At 38.8% G+C, this 17,513-nt stretch overlaps 1 protein-coding gene across 15 annotated transcripts in view; it reads left to right on the top strand.

Annotated features, from left to right (window-relative positions):
- Positions 1–406: 406 nt before the first annotated feature.
- The window catches only part of ATP6V0D2 (ATPase H+ transporting V0 subunit d2), a 69,267-nt gene continuing 52,160 nt past the window's right edge, over positions 407–17,513 (top strand). Inside the window, exons 1-5 of one of the 15 annotated variants that reach the window (XR_012040816.1) lie at positions 411–638; positions 5,745–5,837; positions 6,960–7,051; positions 13,444–13,578; positions 14,777–17,162. The gene's annotated coding sequence lies outside the window, so the exon portion shown is untranslated. The other 14 variants (XR_012040808.1, XR_012040821.1, XR_012040819.1 and 11 more) reach the window with 14 other exon arrangements.

The following is a 17,513-nucleotide window of genomic DNA, read 5'->3' as shown; positions in this document are numbered from 1 at the left end:
GTCTGAGCCACCAGAAAGTACAAATGCTGCCTCCAGAAAGCACGACTGTTTTACCATCCACACCGCACCTGTGATTTGGGACACCACACAACTTAGGGAAAATTTTCTCGAGGCAACATCCAAGTCACTTAGATTTCAAATAAGAAATATGTTGCTTGCATAGGCATTTCCTTCCTAGCTGACCACCATTAGGAGGTGTCTCTGCCATGTGTTATTCTGAAGGTTTGGCTTAAGCATGCTCTGTCCCTTGTAAGTGAACTGACACATGAGTATTCATGGCTCTTAACGGATGCAAGTCACACCAGCAATCTTCTGAAATACATTTCTAAGGCTGGCTCTCAGGAGTAGAGCTCTGTGGGGTGGTAGAGACCGAGGCATAACATGGACTCGGTGTCTGGGAGAACTGCCCAGTTTCCTGCTATCACTCGTCTCCAGCCGATCCATGTATCAGCAGCGCTGGCAGGAGTTTGCCTGTTCTCTGCTTGGAGATAACACACACCTCTGGGCGACATCCGCTGGCAGCCATGCCATCCCCAGCCAAGCACTCACACAACAAGGCAGCGAGGACTCGAGCTGGGGAAGAAGCCTGCTCTCCTCCAAATGACGGATAAAGAAGTCCTTGGGCATTACACTGAATGGTGAGGTTTTTATTTTCTTTTGTTGTTTTTTTAATCTGGCAAAGAATAGTTAACAACTGGAAACTGGCTGTGTAGCTCAGGCATGCACAGAGCATTATGGAGAGCTCAGGCACTGAAAAATTCAAAGCAGAAATGAGTAATTTACTAGGACCATTTTTAAGATGGCAGAAATACATATTTACACTATCTAGAATTTAATCAGTGGTTTAATCAGTCACAGATTTTCCACATTTTTCATGAGAGTTGACCTTTGTTCTTTCCCTGGTTTTAATTTTGCATCTTTTAATTCTTTGTTTGTGAAGCAAGATGTCTTTTGCCATGTGTTTTTTCTCCATGTCATTGTCTCCCTTGACATTTACCTGCTCAACACATCTTGAAAACTTTAGATCACTGCTTTCTCTAAGTCTTTTTATCTCTGCCAGTTGGCTTTTAAGAGACCCATCAACTAGTGTAGTGTTACCAATCGCCCATAGAGGTGATACATATTTTACAGTCACCTCTGGGTTTTTTGGACACGACTAATCTATTTCTTCTTTTAATTTTGTTTTTAATTCACTGTCCTTTACCCAGCATAGGATTTTGCCACTTCTTTTTTTGACACATTTTCTCTGGAGCTGAGGTTTGCTTTGGCTAGTTTCACACGGTTACAGGTATAACCATGTGTAAGTGTAGTTATTCCAGTATCTGCGATACTGCCAACAGAAAGGGCCATGACACATTCACTTCTGATCCTCACATCAACTAAAATGCATTTTTCACTTCTGTATCAAATTATTGATTTATTATCTGCTCTTTTATATACTTCGTAGGTATCCTTTTGAGAATGCTACTAACCCACCCATTAAAATCGCTGATACCAGGAGGGGGACTGGCTTGCTTTGGGGTGGTTGGGGCTCCTTACTCCCGATGGTCTCACAGTAATTCCTTTCCCTAGGTCGGGTAAGGCTCTGCTCCTATATCACTGCCATTTGCAGATAGGCTTATAATGGTACACCGGCACAAATTTCAGGTTACCTAAAGAAGCAAAATTGTAAATTTTGCTGGCTAAAATATTTTGCATGGGCAGCTGAGCCATCCATGCAGAAGGGGTAAGAAACTGCAAGAAAGGCATGGGGCAGAGAGCTGGGGGAAGGGAGCACTATTGTAGCTACTCTATAACCTGTCTTTGCTTGGGGATGTGAAACTGAGTTCTTCCCCTGTTTTGACTCCAGGATCCACAATTGTGCTCCTTTGTTATATCTCCATTTAATATTGCCCTTCCTAGCCTTGGCACTGCAGTCATCCATTACCAAACTGATGTCCTATTTTGTAGTACTTCAGTGAAAGTTTGTAGGCAGTAGTGGAACTGACTTTGACAATGATCTGTTAAATGTTTGGCAGTCCATAAGTGATTGTTCTGCTTTGGAAGGCATAATTAATACTGCTCCAAATGTGTGGGAGCTGTCTCACCTTCCTGAATATATTAAGACATTATATTTTCATGTTCAAACTTTTATTATCAGTTTCTGCCTATCAGTGTTGCTTCCATCAAGTATTTCCCACCAGATTACAAGCAAAATAAGTAATTACCTTTTCCTGTTATTCCAGCGTCATTTCTAATTCTTCTCCTCTGAAATCCCTTATTTTCACCACAGTTCACAATCTTTTCACTGTTTTTTTTCCATCACATGACAATCTTCCAACGAAGCTCTGAAGTTGGGCTACCTAAAACAAACAAGTCATGCAATACAGAATAAGTTTCACAATATCTATAGAGTATGAATCTATACCAGCCTCTGTTTACAGAGTCTTCCTCTGCTTCATATCTTCATTTTCATATATTTGCCTTGCTTTGGCTTTTAGGATCCCAATCCCAATCTTGAAGAACACATATGGTCTGAATCAAATCGGTGAGGTCTCATCCTTACAGTTAATTATGAATACAGATATTTATGAATTTTGTGCCATTGAAGAGCAGTTTGGGGGTTTGGTTTTGTATTTTTTTTCCAAAGAGCTACGAAAATGTATTGAATTGTGTAATAACAAATAAATAAATACATAAAGAGATGGGTAAAACCTCTGGCAGTATAAGGCTCACATCTCCAGAGAAAGCATCTTATGTGGGTTTCTTTGGTCACAGGAAATAAGACATGGAAAATCTTGGGAACTACAAACCAGCTTGCTAATATTTCTGCTGAGAATCTGACTATATTCAGTGTATCAAATGATTTAGAGTCTTTTCCCCACTTGTATAGAGAGGACTTCTGACATTCATTTACACTTTAGCCCTTTGGCTTGAAATACAGGTTTCAAATACTAAATTCAACAGAATATCACACTTCTGTTATATATATTTGACAGGATTAGATCTTTCCCAAGAGCAAAACAAAACCAAAGAAATATCCCTGAATCCCTCAGAGTGACATTTTCACTAGACATATTTTTCTGCTTAACACACATACTTTCAACAACATCATGCTTCAGCCATGAGAGAAGTGTGGTCTCCCAAAAAGTTAAGCCACTGAACTTTTATAGAAATAAAGGATTTTCTTTTCTTTTAAATAACATAAGAGCACTTATTTACTACACAGAAACAATTCGCTTTGAATTTGCATGCATGGTAACCAGACCTGCTGCTTTATTTATTTTTTAGTTTATTTATTGTTACAATTTTTAAAAGATTAAAAAATAAAAGATAAATTAAGATAAAAAATATTCAAAAAAATCTGATTAAGGTTGTATGGTATGTGTAATTGAATAGACAAAAGTATTGGTCTCTGGTCAAAACTATGTTTCATCAAATTTGAAAGCTTAGAATGTCACAGAGTTTGAACCATTCTGTGTTTCTAAAGTATTATAATATGGTTTTCTTTCAAATATTAGATTTTTTCCAGTTGTTTATATACAAGCAATTTTGACACAAAGTTTCACACATGCACAAACACACTAGGAGGCTCAATTTGTTCATCCTGCTCTAGTAGAAAGCTACAAGAAGACATGGCTAGGAGTGATTGGGCCAGATTACCGTACTCTTTTGTATAAAGATTATTTGTGTTGGACAGACACAGATTCTTTATGCAATATTTCATCTCTATAATGCACATAATGAGAGTGGTAACCATTGTAAAATGAGTGTTCAGTGCATCAGGATGTGTCAGCTATTCTGATTGATGGTCTCTCAGGCTGTGGTACAGGGAGAGTAGTCTAAGGTACTAAGGTTGGTACAATTATCCTGAAACATATTAAAGCTTCTCAGTTTAACAGTAGTTGCTCCTATGCCAGCCCTGAATTTTTGAAAGAAGAGAATAATATAAAGGCTCCAAGGTGCAGACAGAGGACTACATCAGAGTCACTGAGTGATGCCCTAATAGCCAAACTTTGAGATCAGTGAATTTTGCAGCTGGTCATCTCCTAGAAGCAGAACCCCAGAGCAGGTAATTCCTGAGATTACCGTTCTTCAGAATAAGTCCTCCCTGTTGATATTCCTGTTGGCATTATGTGGCAACTGGGATTGCCCCAGCTCATTTAGTTATTCATATCCCTTAAGCCCTAGAAAATATTACAGAATTGTACATGTCAGTATTTTAAATCCAATGTACTTCACTGTTTGCTGACAGTGCTGCTATTTCACATCTTGAATGCATGACTGGTTCTGTAGTCACGTAAAGTTGGTGCCCACTTTTCAAGGCAACAGAAATTTCAGCAGCCTGCAAATGTTTCTTCACCAGGAAGCATGCAGAGACAATAGATACCTAACTTGGGTTTTAGCCACAGAAATCATTATATCTAAGGTAGCTCTAGGGATTCTGGGTAGATGCAGAGTGTTTAGCATCTAGACATAACAATGCTGCCAGTTCCTGTAAGTTTTTATTAAGTTCTCTTTTATATCTCTATTTCCCATTGTGTTTTCCCTCCTTTCCTCTATTAGGGATGTAATTCATTGCCCATTTGAGAGAAATCATGTCATGACTTTCACGTCTGCAGTTACTGGCAGAAGGTATGAAGGGTACCCACACAGCAGCCTGGTCTGCAGAGGCATTGGCTGTATACAACTACACACATACTAGTGAACTAAAGAGGAACAGGGCATGGTCTTTGTTTCTGGCAAAGGGGCACAGCACGGCTCATGTCTATGCAGCTAAACCTTCCTCCTCCTCAAAACACACTGGTCTCATCCATACCATCTACTCTGTGTAATCCCTGCCTTGCAGTACTGTTGAGTACTTGTACTGTTGAGGACCTCAATTCAAGCATCCAAATTAATTTCAGGGGCAGTCAAAACACTTCTTTGCTTTCCTCCCTCCCCCCCGTCTTGATGTTTAAAATAATACATAATTCCCACATGCTTGTTCCTATCATGGTGTTTGGGAAATGAATGAGAAACAACAGGTAGCTGAATGGCATTTTAGAAAACCCCACTTTACTTTGGAGAATTCATTAATCTAAAAGTTTCACAAAGCTACTTAGAATTCTGATTATCACCTTGCTTCCCTCTTAGATATAATTCATTAATAATGATAGAGCTTTATATAGAGAGCTTTCCCTCCAAGGTTGTAACTAGTAATGATGGATGAATGTCTGCACCACCCCTCTTGTACTGGAGATTATTCATTTCACTTCACTCTGCTTTCTACCACTTCTACCTCTGCATCCCCATTTTTAAAGAAGAAAAGGAGTGAGTGCAGAGCAACAGAGTAATTTACAAGAGAGTAGAAAGCACGTGGCAGAGGTGAAAATACAGGAGTCTAAATAGAGCAAAAAGATAAGGATGAAAAACTCATACAGTGCAATAAAGGCAAAGAATTAAGTTTGTTCTTCAATATGAAGTAAGGTTTTCAAGACTGACAAAATATGGGAGAGTAACAACCAAGTACTCATTTCATAATATCTGAAGTTCTTTGCCTTTTTAAGTTATTCAGTGAATATATGCTAACCAAAAAAGAGAACCAAATAACTCACTTTCCAGAAGACCTTACCCTAACAGATTGCAAGTAAAACACAAAGACTTATAACATTTTGCAGATTGTGACAAAGATTTTCCTGAATCTTTTACAGATGTTCATCCCCATTGCCAGTTTTAAGTCTATAAATTCTAACATGAAAATGTCATGCCTTGCTTTTTTGTAGTAATAAGAGCCTCAATTCATGAAAATTCCTGAAGCACTGTGCTAGAAAAGAGAGTGCAGGAGAGCTCCAAGGCTTGTACAATAGCTCAGCAAGGTGAGTGGAGATCACAGAAGAACGTGTAAGTCAGTGTACTGTGTCAGAGTGAATGTGACAACTTGGCTTTGGGTCCCATGCTCATTCTTTTTCTGTCTGTGCTTGCCTCTATCCACTCAGCTCACCCCACATCTGTTCTTGTTCCCAGACCCAGGCTCATCACAACTGAGATCTGATCATTGCCTCTTCCCTGTCAGTCAAAGCTATCCTTAGTCTTATCCTTATCCTGAAGATAACAGGTCCGCTGAACTCTGCTGCTGTCTGCTACCAACCCATATCTACCCTGCCATCTGCTTTATACTAATCTAATCTAATCATCTAATCTAATCTAATCCTCAAAAAAAACCCCTTTTGCAAATTCCTGTTCTATTGCTCATGTGATTGCTAATGCAAAATCCAAGAATGTTTCTCCTGTCAGTCAAACCTTGGTACTGTTTGAAGGGGCTTCTCTTCTGACCTGCCAGCAAGGCTAGTCCTGGACTGGGTATAACTAAAAATATGTGTTAGAAAGGAATTAGCTTCCTGGCAAATGGTAGTTATATGATAATGGGACTTGAGTAAAGTCATGGTGGGGAGGGGAGGCTTTCTCTATGGAGAACTTCTGAAGGGGCGTGAATTAACTTTAGGCTACTTGTTTCTGAAGAAAATTGAGCATTGCTCTTTAGACACGTGAAATGAAAGCATAACTACATTGTGTATTTAGAACTTACTGAAATGTTTAGGTGTGATTGGTGAGTACTTCTCTCACCACTGTGTTTTGAGGAGTTCCTCAGCTACTTTGCAAAAGCAGAAAGTTGTCCCTTATAGCCCACTGAAATTACTCCAACTAAAAACTCTAAAGATACTCTGCAACAAGGTCAGAACTCAGCTCCATCCATAGCACTATGACAGCTACAGTGACAAACATGTTGTTTTGTGGTGCCAAGTCTTCCCTCACCCTCCATGGCACTTTCCTTCCTTCTACTCCCCAAAAGCTTCCACCACCTCTGCCCCCTCTTTGAAGGTGCTCCAGTCTTAATCACCTTTTTTTGTCTCCACCTTATTTCTGTTCGTCTCATTCAAAAACGTAGGTCAAGTGTTACCTGTACGCTACTTACACTGAGATCGACTTCTTTACTCCAGATTTGTCTCCTCGTATGCCAAGAAAAATGTTATACAATCTTTCTGACATCTCCTCATGTTTTTGAAAGAAGTTCAGGAGGCAGCAAGAAAAGGTACAATTTCATTGCATTTGGTTCCTGGTTATAAAAGTGTCTGGGTCTCCTTCTTATGTGACCAAGGATTGTGCATTTGGTCCATCGTGTCATCCCACAGTGTCCCCAACGTCAGCCTTGACACAGTTCCAGAATTGCTCCGGTACCTTTAAGAGCTTGAGGAAGCCGAAGAGGGCAGGCAGGCAGCAGGGAAGGGTGTTGATTAGATAAAATCAGTGCTCTGCACCTGAGCTGGAGGCCTTCTTTAAATATATCACAATACAGCATCCATTCCTTTCTAAATGAAAGCTCATTTTCAATTGTTACAGATTTGTATGAGATACAAACTATCCTTTCATTTTACTGGAGAATAATGTAGCTGAATATTAAGTTTAATTAATAAAATATATTCTTAATTTTCTAGTCTGTTATGTTTTATAGTTTAAAATAACTGATGATACCCAGAATTGCAGGGGCTAGCAATCTTCTTTGAGACAAATGCAAGTTACAGACTTTCTCTGGCTTCATTGCCTGAATTTAAAATGCTGCATTTAAGGTTTTCTCTCTATTATGCTTACCTCTATTAATATTAATTTAATGTTATCTGTTAATATTAATATATGTTGACATTTAAATATTTTTCTGTACTATTAGTATGCTCTTCCCTTTGCTGAAAGATGTAACTTGTTCAATGATTTCAACAGAAACTGCGTTTTTTTGTCAGGTAGCAAATTCACTACAAATGGCTAGTTATCCTTGGTATATTTTTAAAAAAGTAATGTCAAAGCAAAACTGGCTGAGGGAGAATTTCTTAGCATGCTCAGACCTCCCAATTTGACTGCCTGCCTTATCACGCTAGCACCGACTCCTTCCTGCTGCACCACTGTGCTGAACCTTGACCTCTAGAGATTAGCTCACCCTAGAGAAAGGGCTAAAGGGTAGTTTGGCCTCCCAGCCCTTTTGATCTAATCTTTTCTTCTCAGACTTTCAGGGGGATTACCAGAAAATCTAGAGTCTGCTAGTACTTTGGTGATTTTTTTGTATTTTATACTTGTTTTTTCCTCCAATAAAATAGTATTAAATGATACCTTCTGGAATGTGAAACAGTATTATTGGATTGTAACTGTTGATATGGTACTAGAAGATAATCAGCTGTCATTGAAGTTAAAACATTTGTTAAACTGATGGCAAAACTACAAGGGCATTACTGTACATTCTGAACGTACATAATCAAAAGACACCAGCATAACTGAGGACTTTAAATTGAACACGAAATCAGGTAATAATGCAACAAAACTGCTTGAAAAGAATCACGCAGATCAATAAAAGACCTTTTATTTCTCTGCCTTATATCTAATATTGCCATCCATTCAGGTACCAGTTATTCCCTTCTGGCTACAATGGAACACACTTTGATGTTCGCATGTAGTGAATGAAAGGATCATATTTATCACAGCAGTGGCAAGTACTTCAATGGAATGCTTTTGCCCAAAGCTACACAAAACTGTAAAAGAATAGGACAAAAGTAAATTACTTACAGAACAACAGGATCTGACACTCTTTGGATTCCAATTGTATATAAGAAAGATAAATTAGACTTTGCTGTTCTGAATGACTTTTAAATAAACATGGTGGATCCTACCTATATGCACTTACATCAGTGTGGATATACTTACTTGATTTCAAGAGAAATAAAACTGAGCCCTGACTGATGGAGCACGAGCAAAACTATGTGCCATTTTCTCACTTCCTTCGAACATCAGATTTGAACTTTTCCAGATTTTATTCACCAAAAGGGTAGATTTACTCCTTTTTTCATTTGCTAATAGGCTTACAAGTTTGCAAAAAGTAGGTTTTATTCCTCAAGAGGAACACAGAGGCCAATAGGTTATATGGTCATACAGGAAATCACCAGCAGAGCCCAAGGCAATGCCTACAAGATCTAATCCCATGTACAATATGCTAACCAACAAACCCCCATTTGAACCATAATCTCATTTCTGTGCAGTTTCGTAAGCAGTATAAGCACAAGATGCTCCCAAGCTCATCTGTATTCTAATGCCTATTTATCTCTTGTGGAGATGCTCAGACTGATGTATCCTCCTCCTAAACCTAACAGAATATTATTTAGCCCTCTTCTACCCCGATACCTGCACACACATTTCACTTTTGCACCCACTTCTGTTCAATCATTGTCATCTAATTATTCACCCAGTTCTGTAGGTTCAAACTCTCAACAGGTTTGAAAGTTACAAAGCACTGAACGCATCCTTTTGGCTACTTGCCCTTTTAAAATCCAGGTTGTGAACTGATTATCTCAGTCTGACCTTGATAAAATCCATGCAGCTGTGAGCCACAGCACCAGCTAATGGAGACGAATACCTCCCAGTTGCTCAGGTGACTTCTCATATGTCATAAACAGACAACACTGTTTATCACATATATTAACCTACCTTGCATTTTATCTAACAGTTTAACTGTGAATCAACAAAACATACATTTCTAGGAGGTGTTTGGGCCTCTAAGTATTTGCCAATTAATTACAATCTGCATGTACCATATTGTGCTCTGAATTCAAACATCTGCTCTGTGTTCTAGATGTTCTAGAAATCGTGTATTTTTAGTTTGCATTGTCACCCACCTAAGCAAAAGCAATGCCATGCCAGGACTCACAAGATTCCCAGACTTGGGCATTCAACTTTCTGTCAGGACAAATATACATACGTCCTCAATATCTGCGTGTGGGAGCCGAACCTTTCGTCAGACATACAGTTTCCTTTAATAAGGCTCTGAACCAGCTGACTTGACAAAGCTAATTGTTAAGTCTCCTCTCCACAAATAAAACGCTTTGCATTTTACCTTAGCTACAGTATTGTCCAGTGACTAAATGTGAATAGCTGTTATAATAAGCTATTATTTCTGCAGAGACTATTTGAAGTTTATCTTGTGCAGAACACCAGAATAGAGGGCTGCATGTGCTTTGTTTTACTGAAGCTTTTAAGTTGCTCAGTGAACTGTGATCTTTAAAGAAGCTTGACTTTGATAGCTTCATGTCCTATTGGATTTTCATCAAAACCAGTGCTAAGCAAGGATCCCATTACTGTTCAAATAGCTGTGTTCATGAATTATAAGCAATAAGAGATGACATGGCTGTGTCCCACCATTTTTTCCTTTTCTTCAAAGCTCAGTCTTCATTCCTTCTCCTGAAGGCCATCTGCAACTCCAAAGCCTTTGGTTAGCAAAGGGAATTCCAAAAGGATACCCCAATGTCACACTTCCTCAGGTTCATCCCCATCATTAGAGGACTCAGCCTCTGGCCAACAGTGATACCAGTTTGTACTCGCATTTGCAAAATTTAGAATTGTAGGGTTTTTGCAAGCTGGATTTTCAATGTGCTAAATTTGCTAGAAGGCAGCAGGACGAGATGGATTCTGGACTGGCCTTTGTGTCTGACTGGGCTTGTAATAGCCTTTCATTCATTTGGAAATTAGTACCATGAAATACCAGGGGTGCGGGGCAGGGTGTGTGTGTGTGACAGGGAGGGAGAAGGATGTAAATCTCCATAGAACATATTTGAAATGCAGGGTTAAGAACAAAAACCATGAACAGTTAAAATCAAAGGATGTGTCTGAATATGAAAAAAGATCGTTTCAAAAAACCCCACAAAAAATAAGGTTCTTTTTGGTCTTAGGTGGGTCGTTTAGGGCATAGAAGGAAACTTGCAAAGATCATAACACTTATCACAGTGAGTTCTCTGACAAGCATCTGTGGCTTTGTGAAACAGGCCATTTTTCACTGATGAAAATCTGCTGCTCTGATTCATCGCTGTGTAATGCGCTCCATCCTGTTTAAATACAGTTATTATCAAAAGTACAGTCTTAAGGTGGAGTTCTGTAGTGCCTAGAAGCTGGTACTGCAGGGTCCAGGCATGGCTTTGCACTCTTTCCAGCTGCCAAAGGGAACAGGGAACCAGATGCTGGGACATGGATTCTCTAGTGTTCAGCAAAAGGGAAATTAGCACATCCAGCCACAACTGATGTGTTTTCTTTGTCATTTCAGAAGATAACTTTGCATTTTTAGCTCTGAATTTGGTGATGTTCAATATTAGAGAGGACTTCCAACAGATCTCCTCCAAGAAGCTTGTTCTCAAAAAGCGTCAATGAGCAAAACAACACTGAAAGAGTATTTTTAAAATACTGAGCCCAGAGAGTTCACTCTAGAATAATCTAATAGAGAGTCTTTCCAACAGTCATATCCTTGTTGTCCAATTCAGCTGCAAATTTCAATATACTATAGAGTTGCAGTAGGCGAAGTTATCAATTAACCTACCCATTCCTTGCTCTATCACTCTTTTCACTAAATCAAATTTACTTTGGACACAATTATGAAACAAAATTATCTCAGGTGCAAACAATCCAGCCTTAGTGAGAAATGAACACACCAGTGTTAGCCAGGGAAAGGGCGAGGTTGGAGAGTACATGATAAAGAGTGAAAAGTTAGTCAGAACAGGGGTTGAAATTAAAACACAAGCCCAAAGACAAATAACAAATTCAGCAGAACAAAAATAACTAGTTTGACTACGTTACTGCAAGCGCAGGTCACCTTCTAACCTTTCTATCAATTGGCTAAGCTATGTGGCTTTCTCTCTAATGGAATGTTAATCTGGTTTAGTTGTAATTAGCAAAACCAGTCATCATTTAAATAAAAAACATGTAAGATAACTCTCAAAAGGGCTTGCATTTGGCCTTCTAATTACATCAATGAACTTGCACAGCTCTCCTTAATGGCAGCTGAAACTATTATTCAACAAGGTTTTAAAGAAAACATTAATAGGCAACCCATGCATGCCATCAACCACGTGCACTCTCACAGGTACAGCCTGAAGGTCATTTGGAACATCAGGTTTGTTTTTTTAATCAATATCTCAAAGGGCTTGTAACTCGTTGGCTTCCCTATCAGCAGAGCTAGCTGGGGCTGTGCTTTGTTCCCATGTTCTCTGGTGTGCCTCATGGTGAAAGCAGGCAGCATTGCCCAGCCAAACCTGATGAGTGCTGGACACCAAATATATACTCAGATCATTTTCTCAATTGCAAGAGTCCAGCACAGGCTCTCTGCCTCTGTTTTGTTTTTTTTTTTTCCTAGTGAGGGCATACCAAATGCTCTCTCAGAATGATGAGATCTTTATGGCTTAAAATAATTATGCACTAGTCTCTGGAGCTTAATACGTACTATTTAATAGTACCTTACTCCTTGCCTTCTGGCCACAATGGGTCTACAGTGACCCCCTCATGGCAGAGTGCTGTAGACATTCATTTTAACAGCACAACTCTTACACATTACATAACCTACATTATTCTCAGCAGTGTCCCATGAAATTAACTGCCTGGATAATTGCAATATTGCATGGAGTCATTAAAGTTCAGTTTAAATCAGTTAAATCAATACATAGTTTCACTGGGAGAAGTGGAATATTAGTCCAAGACCTGAAGTCTCTGAAGAACTTGTCAGCCACTCCCATGCCTTGTGTCCAGTAAAAATTAATTTTGTCACTTTGAAAACTAATGCTCACTGATAGCCTTGGAAGATTAAAATCCAGATTGCCAACCAAGCTTCAGCTATATTCCTGGAGACCCACTCTTCAATACTGCAGTCCAGAAGGTACTGAACAGCATCTTACCATACTTTATGTATCTAGATACCAGACAGATATAAGCAATAGTGAAAACCTATTGTATGTCCAGAGCTCCAATCCCACTAATATTTTTTGTTACATGTATTAAAAATTCAGAATAAGCTACAGCTCATTGCCAGGTTTCTGCTGCTTAAAAATAAAGATCAATGGCAAGAATCATAGGGAGGAAGAGAGGGAGGAAGGAAGGAAGGACTGTTCAGTGGATCAGAATAGAATAATTTCTGTGTTTAGTCTTCCTATTGGCAAGTAATTACAGATGACTAGAAATATTTCCACAAAAGAAAATTTCATTTAAAATGTCCCCACATCAAGCATGAGAGAATTTGCTCAAATATATTCACTAGCTCATAGGTGATGGATTTTACTAATGGTAAAAGGGAGATAAACTCTTTTGGTACATGCACCTTTTAATCATATGAATTTGAAAATATTTGAATCCACCACCTCGAAGCACAGGTCATGGCACACAACAAGTGTGTGTAGTAAGGGAGGCTCAGTTCTTGTTCCAAAGTCCATGGCTTAGGCCCTCAATGCTGAAGGTGTAAGAGTGCGGTAAGAGCAGAAGAACAAACAAAATTCCCATAAAACTTTATTACATACCTTGTTTTGGCTACAGTGAACTTTGGTAAAGGGTGACAGTAATAATCTGTTCCTTGGGCCACATTGTATTTACACATTTTTCATCTCACTTTTCCCTCCTTCCTCTCTGGAAATACTCCAGTAAGCATAATGAAAGATGTTCAGCAATTTTAAGAGTGATGAGTTACTCTTATCTGATGTGAAGACACAAAGTATCAACCCAAGACACTTTCTCAGCTGTGAAGAGAGAAAAGCTGAAACATAGGAGAAGATGCTGGTAAATACAAAACATTCATACAGTCCTATAAATTTGCATGATGCTTTTTGCAGAGACATGACAGACCATAGCTTTGCAGTGGGATCAGGAAGGGCTGGGTAGGCAGCAGTACGGTGCAGCTGGGTGCTAGCACTGACAGAGACACTTATGCTGACATACATTAGTACCTCTCATATCAAAGTGCGAAAGGCTTCAGGATTACAGAGATCTCCAGTCTGCTGCCCTGTAGTCCTTTTCCAAAATCTCTTCTCGCAGCAGGAAGAACTATAGCTAGATTTGCAGAAAAGAATACAGACATATCCTATTTTATAGTTACCTTTTCTAAGAACAGGTCAACATCCCACAAAACCTGAGATCCTACCAACATTCAGCTTTGAGAAAACTGAACTTAACCTAGATTTTGTCTAGGTTTAAGGGGGGATGCTGGTAACATCTGATTCTGGGTAGGTAAAACTTACACAGAGAAATGAACTCAGACACACTTTAAAGGGGCAGATAATTACTATTTCTGTGATATATTAGATTTGGCCACATCGACAGAACCAAAAGTGGCCATTTAATCAACATGAAGTCACACAGTTTTACAGTTTTAACTGAAATTATGCATGGAAACAACATTTCTCAAGAAAGTTTGTTCTTAACGCTATTTAAATAACTTGTGGTAACACAAAGTAAATCCTCAAGAATAAAAGCTATAGTGTTAATACAGATTGGCATGCTAAGAATAATGCTATAATTTTCATTAGCTCTGTTATTCTATTAGAAGACAACAGATTGTTGTGACTACATTAGCAAAGCATTATTTGAAAGGAGATATCTTTCTTTTAGCCAACTGATGTAACTGGGAGAAAAAAACCAACCAAACAGGTACACTTCAGGCAAAACTGCAACCTTCAGTTTAGCACAGATTGAAAAAAAATCTGCAGTGAGTTTAACTAGGTTATGTTAATGAGCTAGACAATCTGAAAGAGAAGATGCTGACGTCCGTAGAGAACAGTGGAGTTTAAGAAGAGATCTTGAGATTTCTTCTCTCAAGATCCTGAGAGATCTTGAGAAAGAGGGAAAAATCATGATCTTCAGTGGAACCTTGAAGTGCTTGTGGGCAGATGGGATGGGGAGGCTATGATGTACCACAGAAGCAATAGCCCTCCTCTGTGATTTTGAATCCCATCAGAATAATGATTTTTTTTCTTCCTAGATTCATCTCTGGAAGGTGCTTCATGTCTCCCTTCAGGACCAGAAGCAGTTGAGAGATGTTGTGTTTTGTCTGTGAAAAATGCAAGACTTTATGTCACAGTATTTATAAAACATTAGTTATCTATCTCAACTTTTCCTACTGGAGAAAAGCCTGATCAAATCAAATCAAATCAAATTCAGTGATAAATGCTCTGTTAAAAAACACTGAACTGAGTAAAATATCAAAGGCAACCTGAAACTGGCTGATCCTGGGGATTCATGTATCAATGCAAATTATTTACTGTGTTACAGCTGGAAGGTTATTTCACAATATCTCAGTGATGTGATATCTCAGTCTACATGATACTCACTAACGGGTAAATACCGGTACAGAATTCATGATGAATACCCAACATGGCTGGTTAAAACCTAGCCCAGGCATGGCAGCGCCAGGCTGAATTCACCACGGTTATCTTACCCTTACTCACATTCCAGTAAAATCTGTGAAGCATTGCCTAGCCTAGCTCACATTTGGGTGGAGGCTTTTTTTCCCTCTTGAAGCAATGTTAATACAGAACATGATTTCCAAAAGTAGCTTGTGAGATACAGTCCTAGGTGACCCTAAGACAAAAGGATAGGAGCCATATTTAGCCTCCAGTTCTTGAGTCAAAGGGAAGTCACAGCAGAAGTGTGAGAGTGATAACAATTTGACTGTGCAGGGAAGGATGGAGTGGTACCTCTCTCAATAGTTTTGCAAGTTCCATTCAGGAAATCCCTACTCTCTGAGATGAAACATCATCACTCGCTGAACTACAAAGTTAGTTTTCCAATATAGTGCCGGATATCCTATATGAAGATATCCTGTGGAAGCAGGATGAGCCTGGAAGAAACGGAGTGAACATTAAGTCTGTTTGACTTCACCTTGGAGTCACCCTTTACAAAATATTGCAGTTCGGAGAATGTTTCTAATGGGCTACATGGGAACAATCAGTACTTGACAGCATAGTATTTACGGAATGATCTAATTAATCTGCAGGTAATAGAGAATGTTTCTTCTAGTATAACAGTAAGGATTTAGAAACCAATGCTACTTACAATTACCTTCACAAGGAGTATAATTTTAACAAGCATTTAAACCTGCACACACACACATAAAATAGAACATATTTAGATCCAAGCTACTCACTCTCAAGAATTGAATTAATCTGAAAACATGGTATTCCTGACTTCCTAAAAATAAAACCTGACATTTAACTTCCCCCCCCGCCTTTTTTTTTTACTCCAGGAGATTGTTATAGACTCAACATCTCCACACACTGGTAATTAGAACTAGGAGCAAAATGTACCTCTCTTTTCCTTTTTCCTGAGAAAATAGATCACACTAAACTGTTTTGAAATAGGTAATAACATGTTGCTATTATTCTTTACATCGCATAAATACTTGCTCTGCTATGCCATATTTTAAAGTGATTTTCCAGGTGAGAGCATTGGTAGCAAACAAACATCAGCAGGTTTCCTGTATGGAATCGCTGTCATACACAAAACAGAATAAAACTGGTGAGGTTTAAATAATGATACAACTTGCTTAAGGAAAGCAGATGAATTGGATATTTTATTTGTGTTTTGGGGGACTCTTTTCAGTTGTCTTTTGTGCAGAAATTTTTCTTGTGAAGAAAAAAATCCTGAAATAAAGCTTTTGTCTTGTCTCCAGACCTCAGTCTCCCATGTTGGTGCCAATTTGAAAGTAAAGTACAGAAGAATTTTCTTCTAAAACCCCTGTTTGTCAAGTATTTTCATAGGTATATTAGCACTTGTTTTCTATAAGCAACGTATTTTTTTTGCACATCATTTCTGAGAAGTAGCCAAGTCAAGTGGCTGAAAAGTGCCATCTGCTGCCTCCAGGAGAAATAGCTGAAGCTGAGCAGTTGCACCATGACTGGAAGAGCAAAAGAAGTTCTGGCATGGTCCTTGTCAGGCCACTACAAGAAAGATTAGGAACTTGGGAAGAGACAACAGCAATTTCTCCCTTAATTTTTGTGCTATATCAGACCCATAGGTTTTTATTTGTAGCAGCAATAAGATGTTTTCCACTTGGAGAAATGCACAGTGGCCTTTTTCATAGAGCACGTCATCTGGTACATCATGATTATGGCTTTAAAACCCACTAATGCATATAGTTAGCTCTATTTTGTATGTACATATATACCTACGTATTGGTATATACGCATAGATCATCCACTATGTTGCTTTTTTGGCCTTGGCATACTGGAAATAATTTCATATGCACTTCCTTAACAGCATAGTTTAATTTAAGTCAGTTGTCAGACATTAAAATTATGGATATAAAGCTGGTTTCTACAGCTGTTTCCTTATTCTTTTTGCTCTAAAACTCCTTCTCTCTAATGACTTTCAGACCCCATTTCCACACAGCAGACAAAAAACCGTAGCTCATATCCCTTTGACCTTCAGAGGAGTTATCCCAGTATGGCTGTCCCAGTTCATTCAGAGAGTACCTCTACCTGTGGTTGTTTTTGCTGCTCTATTCCTGCTAGTGTACTGACATCCTAAATCTGCAAAAAACCACTTTTCCTTCTTATTCCAAGAAGAACTGGTATCTCCTAAAATAGAAGATGTATTGCGTGCAGATTTTGTGAAGGCTGGGTGGCAGCGCATTAAACCACTGCAGTTATAATAGTCTTTCCCAGCTCCTTGAAAGCTGGAGGACTTTCCAATTCCTAAGGATGGTAAATGAGAAGAGG

This window comes from Ciconia boyciana, chromosome 2 (assembly GCF_034638445.1).
Source record: "Ciconia boyciana chromosome 2, ASM3463844v1, whole genome shotgun sequence".
NCBI lineage: Eukaryota > Metazoa > Chordata > Aves > Ciconiiformes > Ciconiidae > Ciconia > Ciconia boyciana.
This window is presented reverse-complemented; position numbering and strand designations above follow the sequence as displayed.